General features: G+C 41.8%; 2 long non-coding RNA genes across 2 annotated transcripts; one reads left to right on the top strand and one right to left on the bottom strand.

The window, feature by feature from the left end:
- The first annotated feature begins 1,509 nt into the window (after positions 1 to 1,509).
- LOC133271355 (uncharacterized) lies at positions 1,510 to 12,468 on the top strand. Its single transcript, XR_009744100.1, has 3 exons — positions 1,510 to 3,190; positions 3,908 to 3,972; positions 12,319 to 12,468. It is a non-coding gene; the product is annotated as an uncharacterized LOC133271355 (long non-coding RNA).
- On the bottom strand, positions 8,367 to 20,029 carry LOC133271354 (uncharacterized). The gene is made up of 3 exons (XR_009744099.1): positions 19,641 to 20,029; positions 10,238 to 10,458; positions 8,367 to 8,503 (listed from the first exon to the last, which is right to left on the bottom strand). It is a non-coding gene; the product is annotated as an uncharacterized LOC133271354 (long non-coding RNA).
- Positions 20,030 to 20,162: the final 133 nt, after the last annotated feature.

Here is a 20,162-nt window from a genome sequence, read left to right as displayed (position 1 = left end):
AACCCCTGCCTTCGTCATAGCATTTCCACGTACACATAAAAGTTTTTGCACATGGGCTGCTGGGTTTTCTGGGTGCCTGGCCTGAGTCCCTGGGATCTGCTTTGCACTTACACTGAGCTTGTTTGTCTGGATCAAAAGTCCAATGGCTATTAGCTCTCAATGTGCAGAAGATGTTTTGTAGGTCTAAGCGTGTTAGAAATACAAGTCTTGAGTGTCAGCACTGCTCAGTGTCTGGAGCATTTTGCTTTAATCTTTTCATATCTTAATTTTCCCTTCCTTAAAACACGGTGGATAACAGTATCCTTTACTTTAAGGATTACTGTAGTGATGAGAACCACAAAATAACCTGAGACGAAAGGAGTAGTTCCCTCTGTGGTTTGAATGTATGTAGTGATGCTCTAGAGAACACGGGCAAAAGGAAGAATTTGTGTGTTAATTATAGCAAAGCTTCTATGGGGAAAAAAAATGTGACCAGGTCAGTTGTAATTAGAGGTTGACCTCCATGCATATAAGCACTAGGAGATGGTTTTTATTGCCTTAGGCCACTTAGTTTTAATATTTCCTGTTTTCTGCCATGTTAATTGATTTTTTAATACCATTTTTTGCGTGTAATCCAAGGAAAGATCCTTTAGGAAAAGAGGTGAAAAGCAGATAGGCAGCCTAGGGTAGCATACTCATGTCACCATCTTTCATCGGCTGTGTTCTTCATGTATTACCTGGGATTCTGCTGTTGAGCTCTGTTGAGGATACCAATGGTTATGTTAGGTCATTGCTGTGGTCTGTGTTGCTGTGAAGACCCATGGGATGGGGCAGGGACAGGGCAGGGAGAAGCAGGACTCCTGCTCGTGTCCCAGGTACCTGGTATTGTTGTGGCTATAGCTTTACATGGGAAGCCTGGAGCCTCCTGCTGTTCTCTGACTTGGGGCACAGTTACTTGAGCTGCAGCCCTGTCCTGCGCAGGTGCTGGGGGAGAAGTTGTTTATTGCTGTGGGGATGGCCTGTGTCATCTGATCAGCATGAAGAGTTGTGAAGAATGTGGATGTGGCCTAGGAAATACCCACTGAAAATGCACAAAGTGCAATTTGGATATTTGTCCAAATGCAAGTGGATTTTTCATTGGGGCAGCAAAAGGGACACCTTCAGTACAGCAGCTTCAGCTCAGATGTCAAATATGAAAACTGTCCCCAAGAGCTGAAAGGATGCTATAGCCTTCAAAGTTTGCCAGAGATTTCTGTTAGCACTGAAAGACAGCTTTTTCCCTAGTCTTGTTCTGGGAACAGCTGAAGTATTGTGACTTGAGTTGTTCTAATTGCAGTCTGCCTGTTTTTGCACCCCTCACTTGCAGGTAACCTCTACAACACGTGGAACAAAATTTAGCCTGAGGCAGACATTCAACTTGGAAAATTTCAACCCAAACAGCCAAAGTCTGGCCAAGTTACAAGCAGCTGGAAGGAGAATCTCACACTGCAAGTGTTTAGCCACTGCCTAAATGTGGTGCTCCAAGGTTCATCAATACTGTATACGTTTATGTACATGGAAATACGGTGCTGAATTATAATATTAGGTTGACTAACTGGCAGCCAGTTCATTCTAATTTTTCTTTTTTTTAATAGAGAATTGAACCTAAACCTCTTTGGTTAATTGTGTGAATGCTTTTCCATATTCACATTATTCACTGTTTGTTTTCCTGGCTGAAAAAAATTGAAGACTTTAAAATGGAGCCTCTGAAATAAATGACAAGCCAGGGCTTACTTGTTCTGAATCTTTCAGAACGACTTAACAATTGCTAAAGACCAATTTACAGTAGAACTAGGGCAAATTGCTTCCCAGCCTTTTGAATTGTAAAAAACCACATCTCCCAAATTCCTAAGCTATTCATCAAGTGTTCTATTGTAGCAGGCTCACCCTATATTGTGTCCCTGATATGTCTATTAACTCTGCAGTGAAGTGTGAGTTTAAAACAATTGTGCCATGGAGTCACTGTGGGATAAATACCACAAACATCGGCAAAGTTGCTTCATAAATCTTTCATAGTTTAGTGAGGAATTTAGGCATGCCTTTCTTCTATGAGAGTGCAGCTGTTTCTTTTGGGGTCCCCCGGGGGCTGGATCTTGGTGTAAGGCTGTTTAATATTGTTATGTTCACAGTTTTTATGATGATATCTCATCGTTACCCATAGATTACATGCAGGTTTGTGCACGTATTCCAAATCATTTTTTTTTAAAATGGTCAGCATCCAGCAGAAGGCATTTTCCATGCAGCAGCGTACAAAGGAACCAGGAATGCAGTTACACCAGCAGGATAGGGAACTGTCTTCAAACTGGTAATTAGAGAAAAGACTTAAGAATTTGTGCAGGGAATCATCTCAACACAACTTTTCATGGTAATGCTGTGACCGAAGTGTGGTCTTTGGCTGTATAGCAATATAAATATTGCACAGAAATAGGAAAGTACGTGGCATTAGTAAGATCATGGGAATTCTGTGTGTGGTTTTGCTGCTGACATGTGAGGGAGGATGTGAACTATTAGTAAGAGTACAGTGACAAAAGTGATCCAAGGTTTGGAAACCAAGTTTTACGATGCAGGGTGTGCAGGGTTTATTCCCCTCAGAAGAGACTAGGAGAAATCATGTCTGTCTATATCCTATGTATGTGTAAGGGAGATACATGATACTTGACCCTACTAAGACATCCGGTGTCTAGGAGATGCAGTTAGGTATGTTTTACCTTGAAATATAAACGGCAATAAGGGCAATAAAGCATTCTAATGGATTTGCTGTTGCTGGGAGTGTATTAAGTGAGATGGGGTTTTCTTCTCAAAGATGTGCTTTGGCTTGGCTTGGTGGAGGATGTTTCCAGTGCATGCAGAAGGGAGGGACTGTGCTCTGTTCACCTGCATTCTTGCTTAGATTGAGGAAACAAGATTATTTGAAGTGCTTTCTGTGTATTGTAGCACATGTTCCCACCTTGGATAAGATTACAATAAAGTGTCATGCTACAGAACTTGGCTGGTTTTCTCGTCTGTCAGGAGAACCATTTTTTCTTTTAATTCGACTTCTGGGATTATGATTAATTATTGTGTACTTTCCTCCGGAGCATCAACATCTGGTGGCAGCTGGAGACAGGATATTGGGTGCTCACGTTCCTCACTTACTACTCCCTGTGGTTACAGAGTCCTCTCATATTCCCAGGTTGGTGTACGTCTTCCCTTACTCAGGATACTGACTGCTGTGTTTTGGGATGAAGAAATTTCCCCTGCCATTAGAGAGGCAAAGATGTTGCTCATTGTTCGGAGTTCAGCTGCTGAGAGCTTGTAGTACCTGCAGTCTCCCCTTAACTACCTCTGTGTCCTTTGGGCATGCCTTTCCCTCTGCCGTATCTCCTGCTGCAAGCAGACACCGCACAGGGACATGGGCACCCCATGCGTATGGCTGGGCAGCATAGCACCCCCAACAGTCACTAAAACAAAAAGTTATGGTGGTGAAATCATTCTGAAACCTGAAATACGACTGACTGCTTGAATCAAATCAAAGCATTAGCTGTAGAGCTTTTCAGGCAGCTTCACAGCAAAGCTGAGGGTTCAGTTTGGCTTGGGATTGCAAATGAGCCTAAATAGTTACAAAATGATGTTTTATAATTCCATAGTTCATTCTTTTTAGTACAAAAAAGACACATTTTTTCCTTTGGGATCTGAACTGGAATAAATACACTTTAAGTGTTGAAGTACTTCTTTCTGTAGAAAATTTATTTTATTGAACCTACTCTAGGGTACAAGGTAAGCAAAACAGTGCCAGGGTCTGATTTTCAATATTTCATACTGTGGTTTTAATTTGGGCTTTTTCATTCACACTTTAAAATATCCTGTGGATAACAAGTAAACAAGGTAACAAATTGCGTTTTCTGTACAGGGTGACATTAATGGAAGTTTTCTTGTTGAAAAGAACTGAAACTTGAGGAGCCTAAGTTCTTCTAAGTCAGTATCTCTGGACTTCTCAAAACCAGGTGTAGAAGTATTTCTGCTAACTTGGAAATACTTAGGCACCAAAGTACTCCTCTCAAAGATGATTTCTAAAACCACTTCTCTCAGCTGCCATATTGAGATATTCATATTTGAGGAAATTAATGACAGTGCAGCCTTCTAGGGTTTGATCTATATGCCCGTCACAATGTTCATTGGAGTTAATGATAATGTACTAGTGATTTCTAGGAGATACAGGATCGCGCTCACTAATAAAGGTCTGTCTGTTTTGAAAGTGCAGTTGTGGGTTTTAGTTTGCCACCTTGTGCCATCTTACTGGTTTTGTAATCCTTAGTGAGTTTTATTCCCTTGCTGGCTGTGAAGTCAAACAGTGTTTTAGGTTGAGATTAAAATCTATGGAATTGTCAAGTGACTTATGTCCATCTCAGGGGCATATCAAATTTGAACATAATATTATTAAATAGCAGAGCTGTATAACTGACTGTACAAATTATGAGTGTGTATGTAGGATAATTAGGCACCCAGACAACCAAATTAACAAAGGCTAGAAATAGTAGTTAGACTGCGTTCTCTGCCAGGTTTCCCCTTCACCAGTGCCAAATGCAACTGTAATCAGGATAGTCAAGAGTTAGGTGTTTTTATTGAATGTGCCTGCCATGTGAGTGTGTGTGCAGACTTCCCATGTAGTTCCTAATCCAGCACATCTGCTGCCAGTGAAGATGTAATTTTGCCTGCTCCCCAGAATTACTTTAATCTCCTTCTTTTAATTATGTGTTTATACAGAAATACCTTTTTTTTTTTCTTGCTAAAACTTCCTGTTTCAGGTTCACCTGCTTACTCTAGGCAGTGTGATATTCCAGTCTTTTTTTTCCTCTGTTAATACAATAGTGACATGAAGCAGTTACAGCGTCTGAAGTACTGGGTCATAGCGACATCAATGAAATTTTGAGGTTTTTCAGCTTGCTTGACCTTGTTCTGTGACTTGTTTGTATGTCATATATTCAGGTAGGAAACTGAGCATGCTCCAGGTCTTGGCAGAAGCTAGCTCACATGGTATCTGCTGCTGCTGTTTCAACATCTGCTGCTGCTTAGAGAGACACTGTCACTGTGTAATTTCCAGCAGCTTGCAGGTTAAGTGTGTATCAGATGTTTTTGGGGTGTGCTTGGGCTCTTCTTGAGGGGGACTCAAGCTGGTGGTTGAGAAGTGGAACTGTTGGTGGGAAAGCTGCAATTCTGCAACTTGCTGCAGACTTTGAGAGGCCTTTTTCAGACAAGGGGGGATTGAACACCATGCTGGCATCTGTTCTCTGTCTTTCATTTTATTAAAAGAGGAAGTTCAGTGAGAAATTGCAAGGTCTCTTGTTGATCAAGGTCTGACGCTGATCAAGAGAATTACAGCAGATACATTTGTTTTGAGGAAAACTCAGAGAGTGCACTCTATCACCAGTTTAAACTGTTGAAGACATGAAGAAGTTATGCTACCCTGTGGCATAAGATTTGTTATTTTTTTTAGGATAAAAGGGAGGGGAAGTGGTATTGTGGGTGAAAGCACAGCAAGAGTAGTCATAAAGAAGGGTGGTGACAGTACTTAGTGTTCATACACTGCTGTAGAAACACTGATCCAATGTGTTGTGGTAATAATGTATTTCCTAAGGAACAAGAAATCTCTAGGAAAAGAGTGTAGTCCAATGCAGTTTCAAAAACTTCACTGTTTTCGGGGAGATCAACCGATTTAAACAACAGAAACGTGCAAACTGAGTAACTAAGTACCGATGACTGAATTCATTCATGCATTAAAATACATTTCCCCTCGAGCCTGGGGAAGACCATTCCTTGTCTTCACACAGCCATTTGTGCTGAGTGAAATGACAGTGGGAGACAGCTCCAACATCTTCTTGGCCTGGACCTTGGGCCTCCTCCCTCCTGCTCTGCTTCCTGGGTTGCAGATGGACGCAACACAAACAAAGCTGCTACCAAGCTCCAGAAGAAAGGCCAGAGCTTGAGTATTTCTAGCAGTAGTTTCTCAAAACAGATACGGCTTCAGGCAGTTCTTACACAGTGCTTTTTCTTGCTCTCCCCGCATGCCTGCCCTCACACGTGCCAGACAGCACCATCTAATGAAATGGCTGACATTTCATTGATACGGATACCTGCTGCACACAATCATCTCCTAAGTAAAATGTTGGGCCTGAGGGACAGCTGTGCAGGAAAAGGCATTGGCTTTATCACGCCATCTCTGGAAGCGGTGGTTTCCATGGGCATCCCAAGGAGGAACATCATTGCTTCATGTGTAAGGAAAACAGGCCGCTTAGTGTCCATGCAACTTGCATGGTTTACACAGTAGGTTTATTTTAGTCAAAAGGGTCTGGACAGCTTAGGCGGCAAAGCTGAGGCAGGTTCTGGTAACTGTGCTGAGAAGTTGGTGGGGGCGGGTTGAGAAAATTAGCGGGGTGTTAGTGGAGATACTGGAAATGAGATGTATCTGTGGTCTGTTGAGCTGTAAACCTTATGCTGGCAGGCTTGTGCCAGCATTTTGCTTTTATGCTTCCTTCTGGGAGAGAGAAATTACACCTACATGTAATTGTGTGCAGAGAACAGGTCCCCCAGCACCTGCTTACCTCCTCTGAAGTAGTGCCAAGCTTTTGCCTTATGTATTTGGGTATCTGTGTGCTTTTTGCAGTTGTCTTTCACTGGATGCCTTTTCAAGTGAAACCTTCATGTGGAGCCATCCAAAAGAAAACTTTATATTATTTTCTTTTAAAGGTTTTCTTAGTTAAACAGATTTTATGGGTTAACAGATTGAGATTACTTTAGGGTTTGTAAGAAAATTTTACTAACCCTTTTTAAAATTCAGTTTTCAAATGTTAATATTACAATGTAGTAAAACGTTTCAACTATTACAGGTGTAGTATTTTAATGAATGAATGAACTGGCTTCTGACCATAAATATACAGCAGCCAAGATGGTGAGAGCCAAAAATGTACTTTTATATTCTTGGCAAATGACCATTTGTGGAAATTTTCCAGGACACATACATATATTGATGCTGAATAATTTTCATATCCTTGTGATGAGATTTACTGATATCTCTTTATCATTGTTACACACTTTTGGGAGTGAAGGAGGTGATTGTTTCATTATGGACCTCATCTGAGGCAAATTATTGCAAATACATTACGAAAGTCTGGTCTACCTACTCGCTGTACCCCTGGGTGTAATTTCTGGGGCAGTCTCTAAAGCAGAGGTCAGACAGCTGAACACATTTTAAGGATGTTGTTTGCTTGGGAAGTATAGGTCTGTTTTCTGTGAGAAAACCAATACATTAAGTTTTGTAGATGTTGTATTTATTCCATTTGAAATAAAAAGCTGCAGCAGAAATGGGAGTTTGTAGTCTCTGTTTTATCATTGCAGTGTGGCTAGCTGTTGGAAGGTCAAGTCATACCTAAGGTTGTTACTATATGAACTCCCTCGCTGACTTTACTAGTTAGGTGGGTTGTTTCTCCTCTTTTGCCAAATCTATGAGCCTTAGTGAAAGAAAACTCCTCATTTCATGTTTTCTTGTAGGAAAAAAAAAAAAGGTAGTTATAGAGAGAATTGCTTTTATTGGGGAAAGTTTGTGTTAAGAACTGTGTACTTCTTCATAGACTTTAAAACTCAGACTAGGTTCTAGGTGTTACATCTTTGCCTCAATAACTATTGAGAATACTACTTATTTTTCTGAAGTCTCTAATCCTCTAGAACACATGCAGTCTCCCTTTTCTTGTTTCAGATTGATGTCAAGACATGTAGTGATATTAGATACAGTTAGAGACTGTGTAGTTCAGATTTATGATGTGATGGAAACCATATCAAGCCTCCCTTTCTTTTTCTTTTTACTTTTTGGAGGTGGAGAAGGATCCATTACATACATGTTCACGTTTAACTTTTCATTCTGTATATTTTATTACCAGACTAAGCAGTAGCCTTACAGGTGTTTCAGTAGGCACAAGTATTTGTGCAGGTGCGGTTTAAGGGAGAAAATGCATAATACTGGTTCTTTTGTATAGCAGAATGACTGCCTTTTAGCAGAGGAAGCTATTCTAAATGGGAAGTATTAGGAAAACCACTGAATTTGGATACTGTATTAAAGAAATTTGAGAAGGTAGCTTTATGAACACTGTTACTGGTATTTTTTTGTTTGTGCTCCCTCTTTCTTATCTGTCAGATTGATCATGTCCTGTTAGTGAACTGAAGACAAGTAGAAATAAAAATCCAAAGGGTGTTTTTTCATCATTCTGGGGAAAATCCTTTCTTGGGATTGTGGTTTTATCTTCCTAAAAAATTCATTACTTACACTTTCAGGTAGGCAGGAAAGGAGATGACAATTGTACGTGTATTTTAACCAAATGTGGTCAGAGCTTGGTGGCTGAAAAACAGATGTCTCCATGCTTTTGCTTTTTGGAGCCACTACAATCAAATTCTTCCATCTTTATTCCAAAATGTATCTTGAATGTTAGTTCATATGCCTGAAGAATAGGGAATAGAACTGGGAATGAAAGAAAATAAGATAGAACACATCAGGAAGGGAAGGAAATAAAAGAATGTTGAGTTGATCCAAAGTAGTTTTCTCCTCCTCACGGTAAGGATAAGAGCCAGGGAAACAAGATGCAGAAGAAACTGATAAAATTGCAATAGTTTAAATATATAAACTATATGGTATGTATATATAACATATATATACTATAGAATAACTGGGACCTAGATCAGCACTTACAGAAGAATGTTGAGTTGAATTCATTACCCATAGTGAAAAATTGAAATTCCTCTCACCCAGCTTAGTGTGTGTCTTTTTTTTTAGGTTATTTTTTCAAGAACAAAGTGGTAACTTTCACTAAATGTGAAGAAAATGGACTTGAATCTGCATGCTGCTTCTAAATAACATTGAAAAGCAAGCATCTGCAGTTACAGCTTGGATTTCTTTCTCCTCTTCTCCCAAACACTGTGTTGGCATGATGTAGTTTTGAGGAGATAAAAAGCATTAAGTGTGGACAAGCAGTTTTTTTACCTAATTAATGATTGGATTTTCTAAGTGAGCTGTAACCAGCAGTGAAGCACCAGAGCTTTCCCAGTTGGGCATAACCATGAGCTCAACCTCATGTTAATAAAAGTCATTCCCTTTTATTAAGACTTGTGTGGTTACACCAGTAATAATATTCTTCAAGATGGAAGACTGATGCCCAAAGGGGTGAGAGCCTGGTTATAATTTTCTTTAGCTAAGTAGAACTGGGAAGGAGAAGACCATATTTTCACACCTTATATTATACCACCACCCCCATTTTTAGGAATACGGAAGTGTGGAAGAAAACAATCCCCGAGCCAACACAACTACTCAATGAACATGAGCATGAAAATGGACATGAGCCAGCAATGTGTGCTTGCAGCCCAGAAAGCCAACTGTATCCTGGGCTGCATCAAAAGGAGCGTGACCAGCAGGTCGAAGGAGGTGATCCTGCCCATCTACTCTGCTCTCGTGAGAGCTCACTTGGAGTATTGTGTGCAGTTCTGGTGTCCTCAACATAAAAGGACATGGAACTGTTGGAACAAGTCCAGAGGAGGGCCATGAGGATGATCAGGGGACTGGAGCACCTCCCATATGAAGACAGGCTGAGAAAGTTGGGGCTGTTCAGCCTGGAGAAGAGAAGGCTGCGTGGAGACCTCATAGCAGCCTTCCAGTATCTGAAGGGGGCCTATAGGGATGCTGGGGAGGGACTCTTCATTGGGGACTGTAGTGACAGGACAAGAGGTGACAGTTTAAAACTTAAACAGGGGAAGTTTAGATTGGATATAAGGAAGAAGTTTTTTACTGTTAGGTTGGTGAGGCACTGAATGGGTTGCCCAGGGAGGTTGTGAGTGCTCCATCCCTGGCAGTGTTCAAAGCCAGGTTGGACGAAGCCTTGGGTAAGATGGTTTAGTGTGAGGTGTCTCTGGCCATGGAAGGGGGCTTGGAACTAGATGATCTTAAGGTCCTTTCCACCTCTAACTATTCTATGATTCTGTGGTTATATACTGTTTCCTCCATTCTTCTGTTTTGTCTTTGTAGAGTAAAAGGTCTTTGCTGTATTAACTTTGGCCTGCAGATCTTCAGCCTGCTCTTTTCTGCCTATAAACAGGAATTGTTCCCTGAGCATTTTAAGTCAAGAGCCAGGTTTCCTGTGAATTTGTACCCAAAGCATGATGCTTCCTTTTTCTGTCCCTATACTGTATCAAGCTGCTATTTCACCTCAAAAATGCAAATGTGCATCTCCTGATGATGCAGGTGGTATCTTTCCTGTTTGCTGCTTGGTGTTACTAGTTGGCATTTAACGGTACAAGTGAATTTTCCAACATGCTGTATAATTCTGTGGCATATTTTCTGCACCTCCAGATCCAACTTCTGCCAGGATGGTGCACAAATGATATACTTGTGTAGATTTGAAAATGTTCACTGAATAACATAATTTTCTGGAATGGAATGAATGGAAATTAGTATCATTTCAGAAAGTAAGTAAAGTACTTAGAATCACCTGGAACCACAACCTTCAAGTAGTTTACTTAGGGTCTTTTGAGGAAGCAGCAGCTACTGCATGCAATTAAGGATCAGCAATAAAGGAACTAAAGGGTGCTTGCTTAGGATAGAAGAGTTCATTTTCTCACTGAACAGAGAGTAGCAGTGAGTAGGCTGCTTCTAGCTTATGCAGAGCAGCAATGGCTCATATTGTAAAACCAACAGGCATGAGGATGTGAGCATTTAATAGGGGAAAAAAAATAACAGGCATTTTCTTTACTCTTTCTCCTTCCTGGCTGAGTTCATTGACCACTGTCTGAAGAAAAGCTGTTTGAATTATTCTGGGTATAAAAATTAAATTAGTTTGATGTTGCTCTTCAGTAGTAGTTGATGTAAAGGAAGATTTCTGTGACCACAGTCACGAGTGGTATATATTTGTCTCATATGCAATGCTGGAAAATATTTCTAATATGTCTTGCTAAAAATGGGGAACATTAGAAGTAAAAGTTCAAGAAATGAAATTGGTTACAGAGAAACAATGGTTGAAACACTCTGAATTTAGGCTACTGTCCTAGAATGAGAGTGTTCTACCTTAAAATTCAGGTCTCTGACCCTTGATGGTAGAGAGAGCTGAAATCATTCCCATCTGACTAGTGGGATGTTTTCCAGAGCAGATACCTTTAAAGCTGATGGACCCTCAGTAAATGGAGGACAAAATGGGTTACAAGGTTAAACACGCATGCTAGAATGTTAAGCTTACAGCATTAGTCTGAAATATCAAACATAAATTTATAAGTAGTACTTTGAATGGAGCATTGAGAATACTAAATCATTATGACAGGTTACTTGGAGAATATTTGAGCTCCGTCCATTAAATAAATGACCTCTGTAAGTGGAAAGCAGGAGAAGAATCACATACAAGAAACCATGTATGCCATAATGTCCTTTTATTCTCTTAGCCTCTGGTTCCAAATTTGTTTATACCACAGAATCAAGAAAGATAATTCCTGGGAGGCTTTCAGAAAACACATTATAGTAGCAGCAGCAATTCTCTCTGGAACTGACCCTGTAGGTGTGTGTGCAGTGGATATGTCCACCTGCCTTACCTTGTTTTTATGGGCAAGTGACAATAGTAGAGGTATTGGTTTGGTTTCTTGGTGTGACCCACAGGATTGTGATCTTGAAGATTTGCTGGTAGGATGGCTCATGTGGCTGAAGATGAGGCTGCTGCTTGTGCATCTTGAAATGGAGCTGAGAAATTAAAATGGTGTCCTTCCAGCAACCAGGTCACCCTCCCTGCAGCACCAAGCTCCCGGCACCCCTCCTTTTGCATCCTGCATTATTTACTTTTTTTTCTCTCTTCTCTATGATTTATGTAGTCACCAGTTGGTTAATGTAGCATGTATTTGGATAGGTAAGCCTGCTACTTAAAGTATTGATTGTTTCCTGAACAAGCAAGGAACCAGGTGATGTTTCTCGCTAACTGTTCTTTAATAGTCAGTTCTCTATCTGGATGAGTTACGATGGAAAACTGATTCATTCACATTAGCTCACTTTTTTGCACAACTGATTTTTTTCTCTCCTGCCTCTCCAAGTTAGCACTATCATCTTTTCCCATTAATTGGGGCAGCTGGAAGAGCTGTAATAAACACACTTTCCCTTTCTTTGTGTTCACATCCTCAGCAGTGCAGAAATACCCTGTTGATTTCTCAAAAGAATGTAACATATTTGTGGAACTCTAGTTCAACATTTTTCCTAAAAGTGATGTTTTATCTGGATTTCCTTTAATTCCATACATTTGGTCTGCATCCCCCCAGGGAGTTGGCACAAGTGTGCGAGGTAGTCGAAGTGGCCTGCCTAGGGTGGCAGGATTGGAAGGAGAACAGGGATCGGAATAGAAGCAAAGAGCTTTTCATCTGAGTGGAGCAGAGGAGAGCCTTGCAGCAGCCACCCCACCATGCATATATATATATATATATATATATATATATATATATATTTATGAGATGCTCTTTGTTACTGTCTAAAGCACAAATGTGAATAAATAATTCTCTGGTGTTTCTTCAGGATTATCAACAATAATTTCCTGCTGCACAGTTGCCTCTCTGGGGCTACACGGTCTCTGCAGCCTAACTCTGCCCTCTAAAAAAGAATCAGTAAAGAAAGAAAAGCAGCTGCAGAAGTGCAGCTTTGGGCCCAGAACTGGCTACTAAGGGTGGTGCCTGGCTGTTCTCCCTCAGGAGAGGGCTTGATGGGGAACATTATGATCCCTCCCCTTATCCTCTCACTCTGTATAAAGGCCGAACAATAACAGGAATACTAACACTGCCCTGCTGTAACTTCTGTGCATATCTGTGTGCCTATCTCTGGCTGTACCGAATACTTTGTCTGTGATTAATGGCATTCCTTGCATAGAAACGTCTTCAAATCTCAGCCTCATTCTTGATTTAATTTTTTTATACTGATAAATACAGACATTATAAAAAGAAGTCCAGTGTGAGCACTGGGTATTTTTTCTTCTTCTCAGTGTTTATTATTCATGAATATGTTGCAACATCCAAAAATGCAATGGGTGACTCACAGAATGAGAAGAGGAAAAAGACAGCTTTTTAGGAGGATTCCTCAGCCGACTACAGAGTGTCCCAGTTAAGAAACCACTGTTAGACCATGTAAAACTCACCCAGTCCTTGCTTTTATGTCCTTTCTGCATGTATTTGAAACATAGTTGCACTTAGTATATATGTCTGTTTATTCATTTGCCCGATATTTTATTTTTCTGTTTTATATTTACAAGGATTAGAACATTCTGACATCAAAACCAAACCAAAACCCACAGAAAAACATGTTTACAAATACTTCTGGATTTTATTTTGTGTGTGTGTGTGTAAGAAAAAGAGCAAAGGCTAAGTTTACCACTACTGGCATAATAATGTCTCTAATAGTTTCAGACTGAGCTGCTATTCTTAAAAATTACCCTTGTAAGGGCTGTGCAGCACTGAAGGGAGTGTAATAGTGTGGGGGATCACACTGTGGTAGGGTGTCCAGTGCTGATCTACTTCAAGAATCAACATTGACTTTCTTTCTGGAAAGATTGTTTCTCATTCTTGGAAAACCCGAATTTTTCTTCATATGTATGGTTTTTAATTTTAGATATTAATTTCATTTCACACCTACTATCCCCTCAGCTTTGTGTCTTTGCTGCACAGTAACAGGAAACCTGTATTTGCTTAAAAAAACCACTTTGTTTTGAATGCAAATCCATAGAAATAGATGGGTGACCTAATACTTGTCTTTCAAAGCAGTTGCTCACCCAGGTGATCATTTCCTTTGTATCTTGCGTAAACTAACTGCAGTCTGTATAACCATGGATGATGTACAATCATATACAAGATATATAAAGTGCATTTTTAAACAGTTTTCAGGGCTGCTACACATTGTGTGAAAACTTGGGAAAAAACCATCATATTGCCGTGCCCTTGCTGGTTCTCTTGGGATATTCAGCAATCAGATGAGGTCATTTTGGCTTTGCTCATTGCAAATATGTTGTATTGAGGTGTTCTGTATATAAAACAGCATTGCCATTACAGTGTATAACTATACTTGGGCATTAATTAGAACCACACTGTCTTCTGCCTTGTTTCAGAAACTGTCTTTTCAAGCAGTAAGCTCTTATAGATGAGAAGAAATAATAAATCTAGAGTTACCCATTTTTTGGTATAAAATATATTTCTCTGCCCATTTACTTCCCATTAGTTGCCTTACTAGTTGTAGGGCCCATGCTGAAATGGGGTGTAGAGTGGTACTTAAAGGTGTAAGGGATGTTGGCCTTTTTGGATCAGTTTAATGACTGAATGAAGAACTGGGAAGTAGCAAATTATGAGTGAGCTGGGTTTCAGGATGCAGGAGCCTTAACTGTCTGTCTTAATGTGGTTAGTGATGACATTAGGTGAGGCACGATGACTTCTTTTGTCACTTGAGAAACCTGGGTAAAGTTGCATGTATTTTACAAATACTTGAAGATTACGGTTTAATTCTTTCTTTCTTGATTTTTTTGGGGGGTTCTAAAACTCACTGAGAGAAGTATGTGCTATAAATTTGTTGTGTCTCTATTTTGCTTTCTGTGTGTGACTGCCTCAGAGCTGTAGGTGTAAGAGTGTGACTTCTGTCACACTTACTGGCAGGTGTATTTATAGGATGCTAAATGACTTTCAGAGCACTTTCCAAAACAAATGGACAAGTAGCATCCAGAGGGAGGGTGGAACAGTTAGTTCAGCTCTGGAAGCTGTGAGTTAAGCAGCGCCTCTGTCCTTTCTCTCTGCCTGTAGCATCCCACAAGTAACTGCCTTGAGTTTAGTTTTTTTCCCCTTCAGCTATTGTGCAATCATGTGAGTTTTAGAGTGGAAATTTACCTTAGAGCTGGCCCCCTCTAGTAGTTCATTGCCACCCACAGAGGGAGGTCCTGTGTCCTTTGCTGGCAGCTCTTCTCATCAGTCTGTCTGAGCTGATTCAGTAGCAGAGAGTGCTCCCCACCCTCCCCAGTCAGCTTTGTGCTGCAGTAATGTGATTAATGGGATCAGTGGAAGGTTTAACCTGAGCCATGGACCAGAACTGGTGCGAGGACAGGATGGGGAAAGAAAAATGTGGTTGGGATTGTAGAGAAGTGTCAGAAATAAGATGAAGCCCACTGCTTCTGGCTGAGTGGATTAGAGATTATGTTGTGTTAGAGCTGTATTTGCTACCTGGCTTTCTGCAGTTCTTTCCCTCAGAAGCTTGCTTCCCAGTAGAAGGGAGGATATAACCACATTTTAAACCATTCTCAGAAGTACTAAGAATCATTACTTCTCAGCAGAGGCAAACCCATAACAAAAGGAGGAAGGAAGGGACTTAGAAAAGTGAGGAAAAGTGACTATATAAGTAGATATTCCTAGCGGCTTGTCATATCTGGGATGTGACCTAGGAATACCTTAGAAGTGATCCAAGAGAAGTTTGTGCAGGGCTGTACAAGGTCAGGGGTTTGGAACTGTGTGGGATGTTGCTGTTCTACTGGCAAAGGCAGCCCCCTTGCCAAATCTGCCTTCACTAGGAAACACTGGAGGCAAACTTGGGAGTGTAAAATGGATGAGGTTAAAGCTGCCTGGTGCTCAGTTGTGATGCATTTCATTTCCAACACCTGTCTCACTCCTTCTCTTCTCCTAGCAAGGCATAATTTCTGAAGGCTTGGGAGACCACAGGCTTGTGAAAGACTCTCTTGTGTATTTTGAAAGAAGACATTACTAACTGAAGGATTCCAGTTAAACGCAGGACAGTCGGGATACCTTCCCTCCCAGCTTTTGAAAAGAACAGTGTCCTGCTCATATGTGCTTTGTTTACTACCACCTTTCCTTTCCTACAGTTCAGCTCAAGTTCAGAAGACCATCAAGGTGGAAAAGTAGAATGGTCTGAATTTGTGATTAAGTTGTAAAATAACATAGTTACAAGAACTTTCCTACATCTGAAGTCCTATAGCAGACACTTCCTTTGGAGATAGGAGTAAGTTTCCTTATAATCTCCTAATGCAATTTCTCAGTATGTAAATGTTTAGGTCATTATGCATCTGGCAGTGTTAGAAACCCACAGTAGTTTTGCTCTGTGTTTTATCACAGCAGGAAGTGCCAGTCCATAAATCCGAAGTACCAGGAGAGTAATGCCATGATAGAGATATATTGTATTAAACTGCTTTAGCAGTGCTAATACTGTTTCTTGTTGTTGTAGACCAAGGAAAAGGAAGATGCAGGAGTTTGGGTGCCAGAAGGCTGCGTTAAGTGCTGTTCTTCCAAACACATATGGTGGGATCTTGGGCATGTCCATTGCTCCGGAGTTATTCCCTGCCATGCTTATCAATGGGATTCCTTCCTGTAGGGGTGACTAAGATTAAATATGTTGCAAAGCATAAGATACTGTGATCCTACAAAACCAAATCGGAAACTAATTTTCTTAAATCAGGCTTTTTATCTGCACTTGAGCCAGAGTTTGGTGAGGCCCCAAGCCTCTGCGAGTAGACAGTGCGGGACTGGACTCTCAGCAGGGTGGTAGGATCTCCTCTTGAAATAGTAGAGGGGAGTTACAGCATCTCAAGCTGCTTTAAGAATGGCACTGCAGGGTTCTACGTAAATAGGGGCTTGCTAGGCTTCTCGTGTGGTGACCTTGTGTGTAATATAGCAGGAAAATAAAAACACAAAGAGCTTTTAAATCTAAAGTTTCTCCTCCCTTTCATCAAAATAGTATTTTCTCCTCCCCAACCCCCATCCAAAAGTGAAAGCTGAACAGTCAAAACCCTCCCTTTTGCCCTCTTTTCACGAGACTAAAATGTGTGTTTTTAAGTGGGGCAGCATTACCTCCAGAGCGCATCTCTTTGGTCTCTCTTCATAGAATCACAGAATCATTTAGTTTGGAAAAGACCTTTAAGATTATCAACTCAAACCGTTACCACAGGACTGTGAAGTCCGCCACTAAGCCATGTCACCAAGGGCTTCATCTTCTTGGGTTTTGAACACTTTCAGGGCTGGTGATTCTACAGTTCCCTGGGAGGCCTGTGCTGATGCTTGATCACTCTTTTGGTGATGATTTTTTTCCTAATATCCAATCTAAACCTCCTCTGGTGCAGCTTGAGGCCATTACCTCTTGTCCTTGTTACTTGGGAGAAGAGACTGACTGCCACCTCACTACAACCTCCTTTCAGGTAACTGTAGAGTGATAAGGTCCCCCTGAGCCTTCTCTTCTCCAGACTAAACAACCCCAGCTCCCTCAGCCATTCCTCATAAAACTTGGGCCCTTCACCAGCTTTGTTGTGTCCTTGCATGACTTTGTAGCCTCATGCCATCCTTTGTTCTGGCAGGCTCCTGTGGACCCCTTCTTGTGCTTCCTGGGGAAGCATCCCATCCCATCCTATCCTATCCAATCCCACCCCACTCTTGTAGACCTGTAGCTTTAAAAGCAGGTTGAGAAGGAGGGACATCAATTACCAAACCAGGACATAAAGAGAGAATTGGTTCCCTCAGGGTCACACATGAGGCCAGCAGAGGTGGGAGCCACATCCAGGTGGTGTGCAGCCCACTTGGCTGCTCGGCTCCCCTTGGGATCTGAATAGGCATGTGTGTCTCTGGTGGCTGTGGCCAACAGCAACGTGGAAATTGTATTAGGCCTTATTTATTTATTTGTGCAGCCTTAACTTCCCCGCTGGCAGGTTCCACCTCTGCCGTGCTGTGTGGTTGCACAAATATTTGAGCTGGGAAGCAGGGGAGGGGAGAAGCTCCGTGCAAGGAATATGCCGCCAGGATGGAGTGGAGGGCTAAAGCTGTTTAAGTTGGCTCAAGTCGTGCTGTTGGTCAGTGTCTAGCTATGTCTTTTGGGCAAACGATGATCTAAGTTTCATAGAGATACTCATCCCAGCAGTGGGCAAGGTCACTTCTTCTTTAAGCCAAATTGTAATTAACAAGAAACCCAATACAGTTCCAGGGATGAAAATCCACCCACATCCTCTCTCCCTAAATATGTTTACATTTTACATATGCTTTTAAATACTGCTTCCAGATTTAGCTTAGAAACGGACAAATGTTTGCATAGCCTGTGCTCATACATCACTACCTAATGATTTTTTGATTGAGTTCATTGCCTGGGTAAGACTTCGGTTTTTTCCCCTGTAAAACATAACTATTAGACTTTTTTAATAATGAAAATGGCATTGTCCCTGTGCCAATGTCACAGTTTCCTTGTAACTGCTGGGCACCTGGGTCAGATTTCTCCTCTCCATGCCCCATGATTTCTAAAGGGTTTTACAGCACAATAAACAAATACTTTTAGATGTAAGATTGGATTAGAATGTAGTTGTTGGAGGGAGGGGAAAACACATCTGTTGCGAGAGGTGGAAAATACATAGACTAAAATAACACTGCAGTGTTTCCTCCATGTGGTCTTTTTTCAGCTGAGAAATACAAATGAAGACATATTTTGAGAGAGCACTGTGGCAAAGCTAAAGCTACTTTAGTAGTGATTTAACTGATAGGTTTTTACTCAGTAAGTCTTAAAAAACTGCTGCAGCTGCTTTTTTTTTCTCCAGAACTTCTGCTAAAGCTGGCAGGCTGCAAGGTGACATGATAAAATCATAGAATCACAGAATGGTTTGGGTTGAAGGGTCATTAAGTATCATCTGGTTCCCTGCCATGAGCAGAGACACCTTCCACTAGACCAGGTTGCTCCAAGCCCCATCCAGCCTGGCCTTGAACACTGCCAGGGATGGGGCAGCCACAGCTTCTCTGGGCAACCTGTGCCAGTGCCTCACCACCCTCACAGGGAAGAATTTCTTCCTAGTATCTCATCTAAATCTACCCTCTTTCAGTTTAAAGCCATTCCCCCTTGTCCTGTCTCTACATGCCCTTGTAAAAAGTCCCTCTCCAGATTTCTTGTAGGCCCCCTTTAGGTACAGAAAGCTGTGCAAGGATCTTGTGGAGCCTTCTCGAACAAGCCCAGCTCTCAGCTTATCTCCATAGGAGAGGTGCTCCAGCCCTCTGAGCATTTCCTTGCTCAAGGTGGAACTCTCTCAAGCAGGTTCATATCTGTCTTGTAATATAAATACATCTAATAAAATAATACCTGGATAACTGCTCTTTAAACAATAAACTGGGAGCCAGTTTTGCCTCTGAGTGCCTTGCAGGTGTCAACAGGGACTGAATTACTTAGAAGTAAAACCAAAATTTTCTTCTTGGTTGTTAAGCAGTAGTTGGAGGTACTGATGTCTGTAAACCAGTGAGTTTTGCTCAGCGAACTCCTGTTCAATTATTACTGGGAAGGTTAATGACAGCTGCCCTTAATCATATTTGGAATGATTTCAATGTGTTGGCTGGAAGTAGCTTCAGGTTTTTACTCACATCTTTCCTGCCCATTGCAACATCTCTGCTGCTTTCTTTCCATTGCTGCCTCTCAGCTCCTTGCCCTGCAGTTGTACCTTGCCAGCATGGGCTCAGGTCTTTGTGGCCTGCCTTTCCTTGTGGCCAGCGTGTGCTGTGGACTCTGTCCTTCGGGAAATTCACAGAAAACGAATGGGTGTACCAGCCTGCACGCAGAGCCTGTGCTTCCTTCCCACCAAACCCAGGTCGCTCCTCACCTTCTGCGCCGTGTTTTCCGAGGTTAAGTTCCTGTCAGGCCTTGTGGTGTGCCCAAGGAGTTCGTGGAGCCCATTTGAAGCAGTCACATTGCCTTTGTCTGTGCGCTGGGTGGCTTTCAGTGTCTTCTTTATTAGGCACCAAGGTTCGTTTAAAGAACTTAAGAAGCATTCTGGAAATTTACTGGAAATTAACTGGGGATCCTCGAGCAACCTGTTGGGTGTGTGCCAGTGCTTCACTGAACCCTGCACATTAACCAAATTTTCCTGACCGATTTGGGCCCTCCTAAGTTTCGCTTTCTCCTGGCGTTAACCAGTTTAGCAGGGTGGCACTGGCAGAAAATCCTACATGTTCCACAGAGACGCGCTTGTTTGTTACTTGTGAGGAGTGGGGCGGGATGTCACCTGAGGGCTCTACGCGAGGTGTGGGCGCTCAGAGGCGGGCTGCCGCAGCGGCCGGGCCGACGGAGCCGATGCCGTGAGCCCACCGCCGGTGTAAGCTGTGAGGGGAACCTCGCAGGGCAG

Source organism: Pezoporus flaviventris, unplaced genomic scaffold (genome assembly GCF_033815535.1).
Source record: "Pezoporus flaviventris isolate CSIRO_AGI_PZ_B2104156 unplaced genomic scaffold, CSIRO_AGI_Pfla_v1 ptg000025l, whole genome shotgun sequence".
Classification (NCBI taxonomy): Eukaryota; Metazoa; Chordata; class Aves; order Psittaciformes; family Psittacidae; genus Pezoporus; species Pezoporus flaviventris.
This window is presented reverse-complemented; position numbering and strand designations above follow the sequence as displayed.